Here is a 12,294-nt window from a genome sequence, read left to right as displayed (position 1 = left end):
ATAAGAAAAATATATAAAGCTGTGGTTATTTCATTCCTTTCATAATATCCTTGGATGAGTTAATTCATTTTTTCTTTTCTTTTTTTTTATTAACTTGAGTATTTCTTATATACATTTTGAGTGTTATTCCCTTTCCCGGTTTCCGGGCAAACATCCCCTTCCTCCCTCCCCTTCCTTCTGGGTGTTCCCCTCCCAACCCTCCCCCCATTACCGCCCTCCCCCCATAGTCTAGTTCACTGGGGGTTCAGTCTTACCAGGACCCAGGGCTTCCCCTTCCACTGGTGCTCTTCTTGGCTTCATCAATATTTTCTAGATTATATGTGTATATATGTATATATGTATATATGTATATGTGTATATGTGTATATATGTATATATGTATATATGTATATATGTATATATGTATATATGTATATATGTATATATGTATATATGTATATATGTATATATGTATATATGTATATATGTATATATGTATATATGTATATATGTATATATGTATATATGTATATATGTATATATGTATATATGTATATATGTATATATGTATATATGTATATATGTATATATGTATATATGTATATATGTATATATGTATATATGTATATATGCATATATGTATATATGCATATATGTATATATGATGTATACAAATGGGCTGGATCCCCATGTTGGGCAGGCTCTGAATGGCCATTTCTTCAGTCTCTGTTCCAAACTTTGCCTCCATATTCCCTCCTATGAATATTTTTGTTCCCCCTTTTAAGAAGGAGTGAAGCATCCGCATTTTGGTCATCCTCCTTCTTAAGCTTGATGTGGTCTGTGGACTGTATCTTGGTTAATTTGAGCTTTTGGGCTAATATCCACTTATCAGTGAGTGCATACAATGTGTGTTTTTCTGTGATTGGGTTACTTCACACAGGATGATGTTTTCTAGTTCATTCCATTTGCCTATGAGTTTCATGAAGTCATTGTTTTTGATAGCTGAGTAGTACTCCCTTGTTTAGATGTACCACATTTTCTGTATTCATTTCTCTGTTGAAGAGCATCTGGGTTCTTTCCAACTTCTAGCTATTATAAATAAGGGTGCTATGAACATAGTGGAGCATGTGTCTTTTTTGTATGTTGGAGCATCATTTGGGTATGTGCCCAGGAAAGGTAAAACTGGATCCTTAGGTAGTGCAATGTCCAATTCTTTTATTATTATTATTATTATTATTATTATTATTATTATTATTAACACCTTGAGTATTTTTTATATACATTTGGAGTGTTATTCCCTTTCCCCGTTTCCGGGCGAACATCCCCCTACCCCCTCCCCTTCTTTATGGGTGTTCTCCTCCCCATCCTCCCCCCATTGCCGCCCTCCCCCCAACAATCTAGTTCACTGGGGGTTCAGTCTTAGCAGGACCAAGGGCTTCCCCTTCCACTGGTGCTCTTACTAGGATATTCATTGCTACCTAAGAGGTCAGAGTCCAGGGTCAGTCCATGTATAGTCTTTAGGTAGTGGCTTAGTCCCTGGAAGCTCTGGTTGCTTGGCATTGTTGGACATATGGGGTCTCGAGCCCCTTCAAGCTCTTCCAGTTCTTTCTCTGATTCCTTCAGCGGGGGTCCTATTCTCAATTCAGTGGTTTGCTGCTGGCATACGCCTCTGTGTTTGCTGTATTCTGGCTGTGTCTCTCGGGAGAGATCTTAATCTGGCTCCTGTCGGCCTGCACTTCTTTGCTTCATCCATCTTGTCTAATTGGATGGCTGTATATGTATGGGCCACATGTGGGGCAGGCTCTGAATGGGTGTTCCTTCTGTGTCTGTTTTAATCTTTGCCTCTCTATCCCTGCCAAGGGTATTCTTGTTCCCCTTTTAAAGAAGGAGTGAAGCATTCACATTTTGATCATCCGTCTTGAGTTTCATTTGTTCTAGGCATCTAGGGTAATTCAAGCATTTGGGCTAATAGCCACTTATCAATGAGTGCATACAGTGTGTTTTTCTGTGATTGGGTTACCTCACTGAGGATGATATTTTCCAGTTCCGACCATTTGCCTACAAATTTCATAAAGTCATTGTTTTTGATAGCTGATTAATATTCCATTGTGTAGATGTACCACATTTTCTGTATCCATTCCTCTGTTGAAGGGCATCTGGGTTCTTTCCAGCTTCTGGCTATTATAAATAAGGCTGCGATGAACATAGGGGAGCACGTGTCTTTTTTATATGTTGGGGCATCTTTTGGGTATATGCCCAAGAGAGGTATGGCTGGATCCTCAGGCAGTTCAATGTCCAATTTTCTGAGGAACCTCCAGAATGATTTCCAGAATGGTTGTACCAGTCTGCAATCCCACCAACAATGGAGGAGTGTTCCTCTTTCTCCGCATCCTCACCAGCATCTGCTGTCACCTGAGTTTTTGATCTTAGCCATTCTCACTGGTGTGAGGTGAAATCTCAGGGTTGTTTTAATTTGCATTTCCCTTATGATGCCATTCGGCTTTCCTCAGCTGTGAATTCTTTGTTTAGCTCTGAACCCCATTTTTAATAGGGTTATTTGTCTCCCTGCAGTCTAACTTCTTGAGTTCTTTGTATATTTTGGATATAAGGCCACTATCTGTTGTAGGATTGGTAAAGATCTTTTCCCATTCTGTTGGTTGCCGTTTTGCCCTAACCACAGTGTCCTTTGCATTACAGAAGCTTTGCAGTTTTATGAGATCCCATTTGTCCATTCTTGATCTTAGAGCATAAGACATTGGTGTTTTGTTCAGGAAACTGTTTCTAGTGCCCATGTGTTCCAGGTGCTTCCCTAGTTTTTCTTCTATTAGTTTGAGTGTATCTGGTTTGATGTGGAGGTCCTTTATCCACTTGGACTTAAGCTTTGTACAGGGTGATAAGCATGGATCGATCTGCATTCTTCTACATGTTGACCTCCAGTTGAACCAGCATCATTTGCTGAAAATGCTATCTTTTTTCCATTTGATGGTTTTGGCTCCTTTGTCAAAAATCAAGTGACCATAGGTGTGTGGGTTCATTTCTGGGTCTTCAATTCTATTCCATTGGTCTATATGTCTGTCTCTGTACCAATAACATGCAGTTTTTATCACTATTGCTCTGTAATACTGATTGAGTTCAGGGATAGTGATTCCCCTGAAGTCCTTTTATTGTTGAGGATAGTTTTAGCTATCCTGGGTTTTTTGTTATTCCAGATGAATTTGCTAATTGTTCTGTCTAACTCTTTGAAGAATTGGATTGGTATTTTGATGGGGATTGCATTGAACCTGTAGATCGCTTTTGGTAAAATGGCCATTTTTACTATATTAATCCTGCCAATCCATGAGCATGGGAGATCTTTCCATCTTCTGAGGACCTCTTCAATTTCTTTCGTCAGAGTCTTGAAGTTCTTATCATTCAAATCTTTTATTTGCTTGGTTAAAGTCACACCGAGGTACTTTATATTATTTGGGTCTATTATGAAGGGTGTTGTTTCCCTAATTTCTTTCTCGGCTTGTTTCTCTTTTGTGTAGAGGAGTGCTACTGTTTTATTTGAGTTAATTTTATACTCAGCCACTTTGCTGAAGTTGTTTATCAGCTTTAGTAGTTCTCTGGTGGAACTTTTGGGATCACTTAAATATACTATCATATCATCTGCAAATAGTGATATTTTGACTTCTTCTTTTCCGATCTGTATCCCCTTGACCTCCTTTTGTTGTCTGATTGCTCTGGCTAGAACTTCAAGAACTATATTGAATAAGTAGGGAGAGAGTGGGCAGCCTTGTCTAGTCCCTGATTTTAGTGGGGTTGCTTCAAGTTTCTCTCCATTTAGTTTAATGTTAGCAACTGGTTCGCTGTATATGGCTTTTACTATTTTTAGGTATGGGCCTTGAATTCCTATTCTTTCTAGGACTTTTATCATGAAGGGGTGTTGAACTTTGTCAAATGCTTTCTCAGCATCTAATGAAATGATCATGTGGTTTTATTCTTTAAGTTTGTTTATATAATGGATCACGTTGATGGTTTTCCGTATATTAAACCATCCCTGCATGCATGGAATGAAGACTACTTGATCATGGTGGATGATTGTTTTGATGTGCTCTTGGATTCGGTTTGCCAGAATTTTATTGAGCATTTTTGCGTCGATATTCATAGGGGAAATTGGTCTGAAGTCCTCTTTCTTTGTTGTGTCTTTGTGTGGTTTAGGTATAAGAGTAATTGTGGCTTCATAGAAGGAATTCGGTAGTGCTCCAACTGTTTCAATTTTGTGGAATAGTTTGGATAATATTGGTACGAGGTCTTCTGTGAAGGTCTGATAGAATTCTGCACTAAACCCGTCTGGACCTAGGCTCTTTTTGGTTGGGAGACCTTTAATGACTGCTTCTATTTCCTTAGGAGTTATGGGGTTGTTTAACTGGTTTATCTGTTCCGGATTTAACTCGGTACCTGGTATCTGTTCGTACCAGCTTGCAAACCAACCAACAATGAAGGAGTGTTCCTCTCTCTCCACTTCCTCACCACCATCTCTTGTCACCTGACATTTTGATCTTAGCCATTCTGACTGGTGTAATGTGGTATTTCGGGTTTTTTTTTCATTTGCCTGAATTCTGGATTAACATTTTTGAGGTGGGCGAGTGGGACCCGTGCCTATTTACTGGATATGGTCTCTACACTTCTATCTCCCCTTTTCTGGGTATTTTGGCTAAAGTCCTCTCTATTGGGTTCTGGGCACCTCTTGGGTCCCTGGCATCTAGCACTTTTTAGTTGCTACCTTGTTTCCTCTTCCTCATGGCTACAAACCTTCTTTTAAATCCTGACCCTCTGTACTTCTCCCCGATCTCCTCCCATATCTGAACTGCCCCTGTTTCCCCTCCCCATCTTCTCTCACTCCCAGATAGATACCTCTTTCCCTGTATTTCCCAGATGTAGGATGTCATACAGGTGAGGACAGGTATAGGATAGAATGAGGCCTATCATTGTATGAGAAGGAAGGATGGGCGGGAGAAAAGTTTGAGGGAAGAGGAAGAGACTGGAAGGGAAAGGTCAGGAGACTGGAGGAGGTGGCAATCCACCAAGAGAACATGGAGGCTGATGTTAAGATTCCATGCTGTACCTTACAGGTTATTACAAATGTTCTTAAGCAATGGGTGTGTACAGGGCTTTGTATGTTTAGGTGAGCAATTATATCTTATCAATTGTATCAGGGGTTATTGGGTTGTGTGTTCTTTCTTGTGGTAACTTGACTTTGGGAGAGTGTGTGGTGGCAGAGACACTGGGCCACCACACAGTTGGGATGTACCATTCTGGCAAGATGTCTAGCAGATATCTTGGGGCACTGCAGTGCCGGATCTAGTGAGGGTAAAAGACAACCCTTTTTCATAATTTTACAATAGATGGCAAACAGGTATGATGGGTGAAAACACACTAGTAATCCTAAGAGTTGAAAGTTTTATTTTCTAAGTAGGAGGGGGACAGTGCCATGTTGAAGTCACATGATGGCCCAAGCATGGGAAACTTAAACAAAGAAAAGGTCTAGTAGGTACCCTGCTGCATGATAAGTAATGGCAGCTCAGAGAGTGGGAGATTAAAAGCTGCTTTTAAAAGAAAGTTGTTTAAAAGTCAAGATACTCATAGTCCTTCAAGGGTAGGCTCCATGGGAATTTTGGGTTGAAATCCTAGTTAGACAAACTACTTAATGACAGATATTATTAGAAGGTGATTAAGTTTGTTTTTAAAAAGAAGAGAGTACAGAGATTACCCGAATCATGTGGGGATTTTCATCCATGGTTCAGAACTTAGGGAAAAATTATTCTCTGGCTCCAAGTAGAGTATTGTGATATTTACAAGTTATTAAGGACACATAAAAATCTGTGACTCTGGGTAGAGAGCTTAACAGATGGGTATATTTTGGACTAAAGTCCTGGTTCGATAAGTTGCTTATCGATATTAGCATTGATAGATGGTTTTTAGTTTGCTTTATGAATTACCCTGCTAAAGGCCATATGGCTCATTGATGCTGGCTAGCGAGGGTTTGTGGTTATTTTTGATATTTACCAAAACACGAAGCTCAGCTTCTCTTAACATGGGCTTCAGGAGAATTTGGGTTCATTTCCTGATATTACAGAGTACAAAAGCCTATCAGGTTCATACACTATTGTTTAGCTTGCTTCCTTTTTAAAAATTCTTTAATCTTCATAATGTGTCTGACTTTTAGTTTTATCGTTATATTTTTACTCTGAAAGAGTGCAAGATACAAGCTTTTCTGGTTACAGACTAGGGAACACAGTATTTTGGGAAAAAGATTTTGTCTTTGTGTTTTTAAAAGGTGTGATTAGGCTCTGGAAACCTCAGAGTCGTACTGATCAGATTTGAGAGAGGGAGACCACCTGAAAAACTAGATTCAAGAGAATCAAACAAAAAGATACCTTGATTCTAAACTTTTGTCTTGAGAGTTGTATGTTGCAGAGTGTGCCTGCTTGGATTCCTGGGCTCAAGGACTTCCAGCTGGGTCCAGTCAAAACATACATCTGGCTACAACATTTGCCTCATTATTCCTACCCATTACCCACAAGGATAGCTCAACACCCATGTACAGCTTGAAAAAGTTATAGAAGAGTCATCACTCCAATTCACTGGGCTTTTTGGGGGCTGAATGTGACTATTCTAAGGCTGTTTATGAGAAATCTAGAAATGGTTGTAATTTAACAGGGAGGAATTAGTTAGATTGAGTTGTATAGACATAATCCCATTTGGTAACTAAACTAAAATCATATCTTGGCTTTTGTATAGAATTTACTTCTCAAAAAAGTTTAAAAGTACAAGATTAGAGCCAGTCCTTCTACTGTAGCCATTACAAACTTCTAAGTGGATTATACATGTGAGTTAAGGGCCAAATTGCAAATTCATGACTCCAAGTTTGTTAGAATACTTTCAAGATAATAGAGAGTTTATGGACAACAGTGCTGATTACCTTATATAGATAGAAGTTTTTCAAAATAATCAGAAATCGACAAAATATGAGATTTATAGTTATTTATCTTTTGTTGAGACATGTATGCTCCTGAGAAGACCTCTTCTTGGATTCTAAGAGGAAATTGAGCATCAATGGAGTTTCTCCAATTGTGAGACAGCCACTAGGCAAAAATTGCTTCAATTCATCTACAGACAAAATACTGTCCAGAAAAGGACAGATTACGCAGAATAATTGACTGATAAAATCTGCCAAGACAAGGTGATCAGCCTTTCAAAAATTTCCATTCCCAAAGTCTGTCAGATGATCCTGGGCCACAAGGCTGAAGACTGATGCTCCCTATTTGGGGAATAGGGGACTGTCTAGGTGATCAGCAGTCTCTATAAATTGGCTAAATTTGGAAGCTATGTTTTGTACTTCTCATATTTTCAGGTAATATTAATTGTTCTTAGATTTCTGATGGGGTTGAAGACTGATTATAGTCTCATAGCCTATCAAGCTGTTTAACTCTGAAAAAATATATTTTATTAGATAGTTTTCAGATAGTATACAAGCTAGCCAGAATATACATAGATTTTAAGACTTTCTTAAGCTGGAATGGATACCTAAATATTCTGTTTAACTGGTAAAGTATTGGACTGGGTGTTAGAAATATTTTATGCTTTTAATTACAAAATGATAATAGTTGTGCTCAGCTTATATTTGAGATAAAAGTTTTTTTTCAATTAGACAAAAAAAGTGAAATGTAGGATGTCATACAGGTGAGGGCGGGTACAGGAGAGAACGAGGCCTGTCATTGGATAAGAAGGATGGATGGTCAGGAGAAATGTTTGAGGGAAGAAGGGGAGACTGGAATAGAAAGGAAGTGAGACTGGAGGAGACTAAGAGAAGCTGCCACTGAGAGAACATGGAGGCTGATGGAAAGATCCCACTCTGTGTATTTACAGGTTGTTGTGAATGTTCTTTAGGGATGGATGTATACAGGACTTTGTATGTTTAGGTGGGCCATTATATGTTATCAATTGGATCAGAGGTTATTGGGTTGTGTGTTCTTTCATGTAGCAATTTATGTGTAAGAGAGTGTGTGATGTCAGAGTCACTGGGCCACCATGGAATCGGGATGTATGCTTCTGGCAAGATATCTAGCAGATATCTTTGGGTGCTGTGGTGCTGGATCTAGTGGGGGTAAAAGACAGCCCCTCTTTTTTTTTATAATTTTGCAACAACACCCAGAGATTATTCTTTTCCCCCTACTGAGTAGTATTGAAGCATCTACACTTTGGTATGATCTTCTTTCTTCACGTGTTTCATACGGTCTATGAGTTGTATCGTGGGCATTTTGAACTTCTTTTTGGCTAATATCCACTTATCAGTGAGTATATACCATGTTTGTTCTTTTGTGACTGAGGTCTTATCTCACTATGTAACACTCATTTCTGGCCAAATTTTACATTGCTATGTCCACAGAATCTTGTGATACTAGCTATTATTACAACTGTTATATTTTTAGGCATGCAATTCCTATAGAGAGTATATTTATGGTACTGTCTGATTTGAATGTTTGTTTGAGAACACTCATCTTCCTGACACCTGACTGAGAAGAGAACACTATGCTTCTATCTGCAGTCCCCACTCTTTTATTTGTCTTAATTCTCCAGTGTCATTTCGAAGTGCTACTTACAAAATTGCATCTGTCTCTAAAACATGCTCTGCTTGCATCTTGGCCAAACCTATGCTATTTATGTAGACTTCCTGAATATAATTGGAATGAACAGCAAGCAGTGCGTGCTCAGTTGGGAGCAATGCTGAAGAAATGTCCTAAAATGGAATAAAAAGGAACGATAATATCAGTCATATACTAAAATACCTATACACGCACAATAACTATCCTCAAATAATAATACATGCATTTACTAAAATATTCTAGACAGTCATTATGTGACAATTCTGGAATGTGCCAAAATCTGCTTTTCATAAAGATTTCAAAAAGAAAGGCACACAAGCACAACGTTTCTATGGAACATTTGTGTTCTTTTTGCTCTGTTGTTTGCATAATTAAAACATGGCTGACATTACATTTTGGATGGTAAATAGTTTCTTCTAAATGGGCTGCAAGACTGTAAATGTATTCTATAATCTTTATTTGAAGAATAAAGGTCTACGTGATCTACCAGCCATTTTTATCCCTATGTCCTATGTACAAAGAACAGAAAGTATGAATAAGAAAAGGGAGAAGAATCAGCTCCTGGTAGCTATTTTTGTTCTATATCAGAATGCAGTACAAGAATGGAGTAATGTGAAAATTCTGATTGTTTATAGGAAAAAAAAACAAGAACAAAGGGAACAAAAAACTAAGTTACGAGTCTTGTGTCCTCAGTTTCTTAAAAACACAAAATTCGTGGAATGTATTTTCAAGTTCCTCACAGGTATACTGTATAGCATTGGGTTTGCTACAGTTATTCATATGCCACTATGGTAAAACATGGTTTTCTCTCAGCAGCTTGTCCTTACGATTGTACTCTTAACTCAGGTGGCCCTTCTTGATCTCTGTTCTTTAGTATCTAGAAGTTGTTGTGTGGGAGCATTTTGGAATCAAAGGTATCATTAAAAATATGGTCTGATAATCAAAGATTTAGATAGAAAACATTTACTTTTGTGTCTAATAGGTGCAGTTATATCTTCAAAATATATGTAAATATATCTTTGTATGTGCAGCTAGCTTCATGACATAAATATCATCTCTCTATATTGATTGTGCACTGATCCTCATCAGTCAGTAAAGCTGAAGCTGTGAGCTACCTGCATAGCCAAACACGGAGAAAACATTCAATACACAATGATTGATAGAGTTATGAATTTATTGGTTGGTTTATACACACACACACACACACACACACACACACAGACACACACACACACACACACGTATGAACATATCATATCTCTAGATAATTGGCCTGGAGATACTTTTGACAATTGTGAGTCTTGGTCTCATTGCAGAAACTCCACATTTATAAATCCAGATTTAAATATCACAGAGTTGTTATACATCCTGTTAGAACTATTGTTCAGGCACATAGAAAACAGCATAATGAATTTCTGTTGCATTTCTGTCTACTTCTTTCCAAATTCAGAAAAGGCAGAAAACGTGACTGGAATTTCTAAAGTGATAATTTTCATACCAGTACAGCTAAACAAAAATGCCAGATATAAAATAAATCAATGTTGAGCATCCCACTTAAATGCTTTTAACACTGAAATAAGAACTATGATAGTGCTTATGTTTTACCATACACAAATATAATATGCAGTGGGGACATTGAGGATCATATGCTGAGTCACCTGAAGAAACAGAAAATGTGTATAGAATGTTTGATGCTAGAGAACAGTGTTGACCAGGATGATGTGGAGAGTCAAGACAACAATTAATGAAAAGCAAAACAGCAAACATGAAAAAAATGCGGTAGCAGAACACAAACATCTAAGTATGCTATGTGCTGCCTTCTATCTGATCCTGCTCAGATTGCGACTGCTTTCTAGTCTTTGGAAGTTTTCTTAGAAATGACATTTAAATACATCATGCTCATTACATTTTGTTACAGTTGAGAAAAAAAGTGAAACTGATTCACTACTGTAGCTCTCTATCTGTCCAGTTCCTACTACACATACGTTTTTGCTCAGAAATTGACTCATTTTGTAAGTGTAGTGATGGAGCATAATTGTAAAATTAGGTCTACAATTTAACTTGGGGGATCTAGTTTGTATTCTCTATTCTTTATAAAAATAAATTGTTCTAAGATACAAACTACGTGTCCTGCCATATGTTTCTGTTAAGCATCTCGAGGTGTTGGGGTAATCCCTTTCTGGGATAATCCTTCAAGAAGAGAGTCACCTTCAGAAAGTAATAAAATCACACCCCTGATTTATTACGTAGGAAATTCCAAGGAGTTGTCCATCCATTGAATCAATTATTAAGTTAGCAGAACCAATCAGGACAAGGATTACATAACCCTAGAAAAATAGATATATAGGTGTTAAATTTTAGAATTGGAAGGAATGTTGTTAGTGAGTTAGGATGACAATAGAATAAAATATTAAATGGCTACATGGAACAAAAGATTTTAGATAAGCTACTGGTCCTTACACCATCCTCGCTAACCAGGGAAAGTGGCAACATTTTCATTTTTACAGTTACCACATTAAAATATTTGGTTCAATAAGAACATGAGATACTGAAATAGTTTAATCTATACAAATGGGGATAATTTTAAAAATCATTGACAGGATTAGCTTAAGAAATTTAGAGAACCTCTCTCTAAAGGAGTTCAGACATTAGACATACTAAGGGAAGCTTTAAGGATTCATGTAAAGTTACTAAAGGAACTTGTCCCACTTGCTTTCCTCTAACTCTGGTGAAGTACCATGGCTACAAACAACTGGGAGAAGAAGGACTTCATTTCAGTCAGCAGGTTATTGTTTATCATTAAGGGAATCCAAGGTAAGAACTCACGGTAGAAGCCTTGAGAAATGCGGCTTACTGGCTTGCTCCTCATCCCTTTCACCTAAGTATCTTGTCTAGAGAAGAACCTGCTCACATAGCAGTAGGCACTCTTACATCAATTAGCAACTAAATAGTAACCAGAAGCAGACCCACAAGTCAGTCTGAGGAAGTCAATCACTCAACTGAGATTTTCTCTTCCCGGATATGTCTATGTTTCAAGCTACTAAAGAAATGTAGAAAAGTGACTTCTAAATAGTAATATTACCAAAGATATAGACATTTTCAAAGAGGATCAAAATATGAATCCTGGAGATTAAAAACTGTGATAGATAGAATGAAAAATTCCTAGAGAAATTTAACAGATTTCAACATACAGAAGAAAAAGAAAGTAAGAAAGACTATATTTTAACAGTGCAGCAGTTGTATAAGAAATCATCATCATCATCATATAAGAATTTTAATTTTGAGAACTTCACTTTTTAGAACTGCAACACATCACTTCTATACCTCACTTTCCCTTTCTATTTTCCTCCCTTGCTCCCTAACTGCTTCTTTTATTAATTTTATATGTATATGCATATACATACACACATATACATATTACAGTATATCCACTTTTAGATTTGTTTATATGTATATGTGTATGTATATGGTAAGGTATGTCTTACCATTTGAAATTAGATTATGGTTGTTGTTTATCAACAACTTGTCCCAGTCTTGGATCACCTGAGAGATGGGCCTCTGAGCATACTTGTAAGGAATTATCTGGATTTCTTTAATCAAGGTTGGAGAAAATGTGAATCACAGGTGACAGCATTCTCTGTCAGGAAACTGGAATGCATCAGAGAAG

This window comes from Rattus norvegicus, chromosome 5 (assembly GCF_036323735.1).
Source record: "Rattus norvegicus strain BN/NHsdMcwi chromosome 5, GRCr8, whole genome shotgun sequence".
Classification (NCBI taxonomy): domain Eukaryota; kingdom Metazoa; phylum Chordata; class Mammalia; order Rodentia; family Muridae; genus Rattus; species Rattus norvegicus.
Note: the sequence above shows the minus strand (reverse complement) of the source record.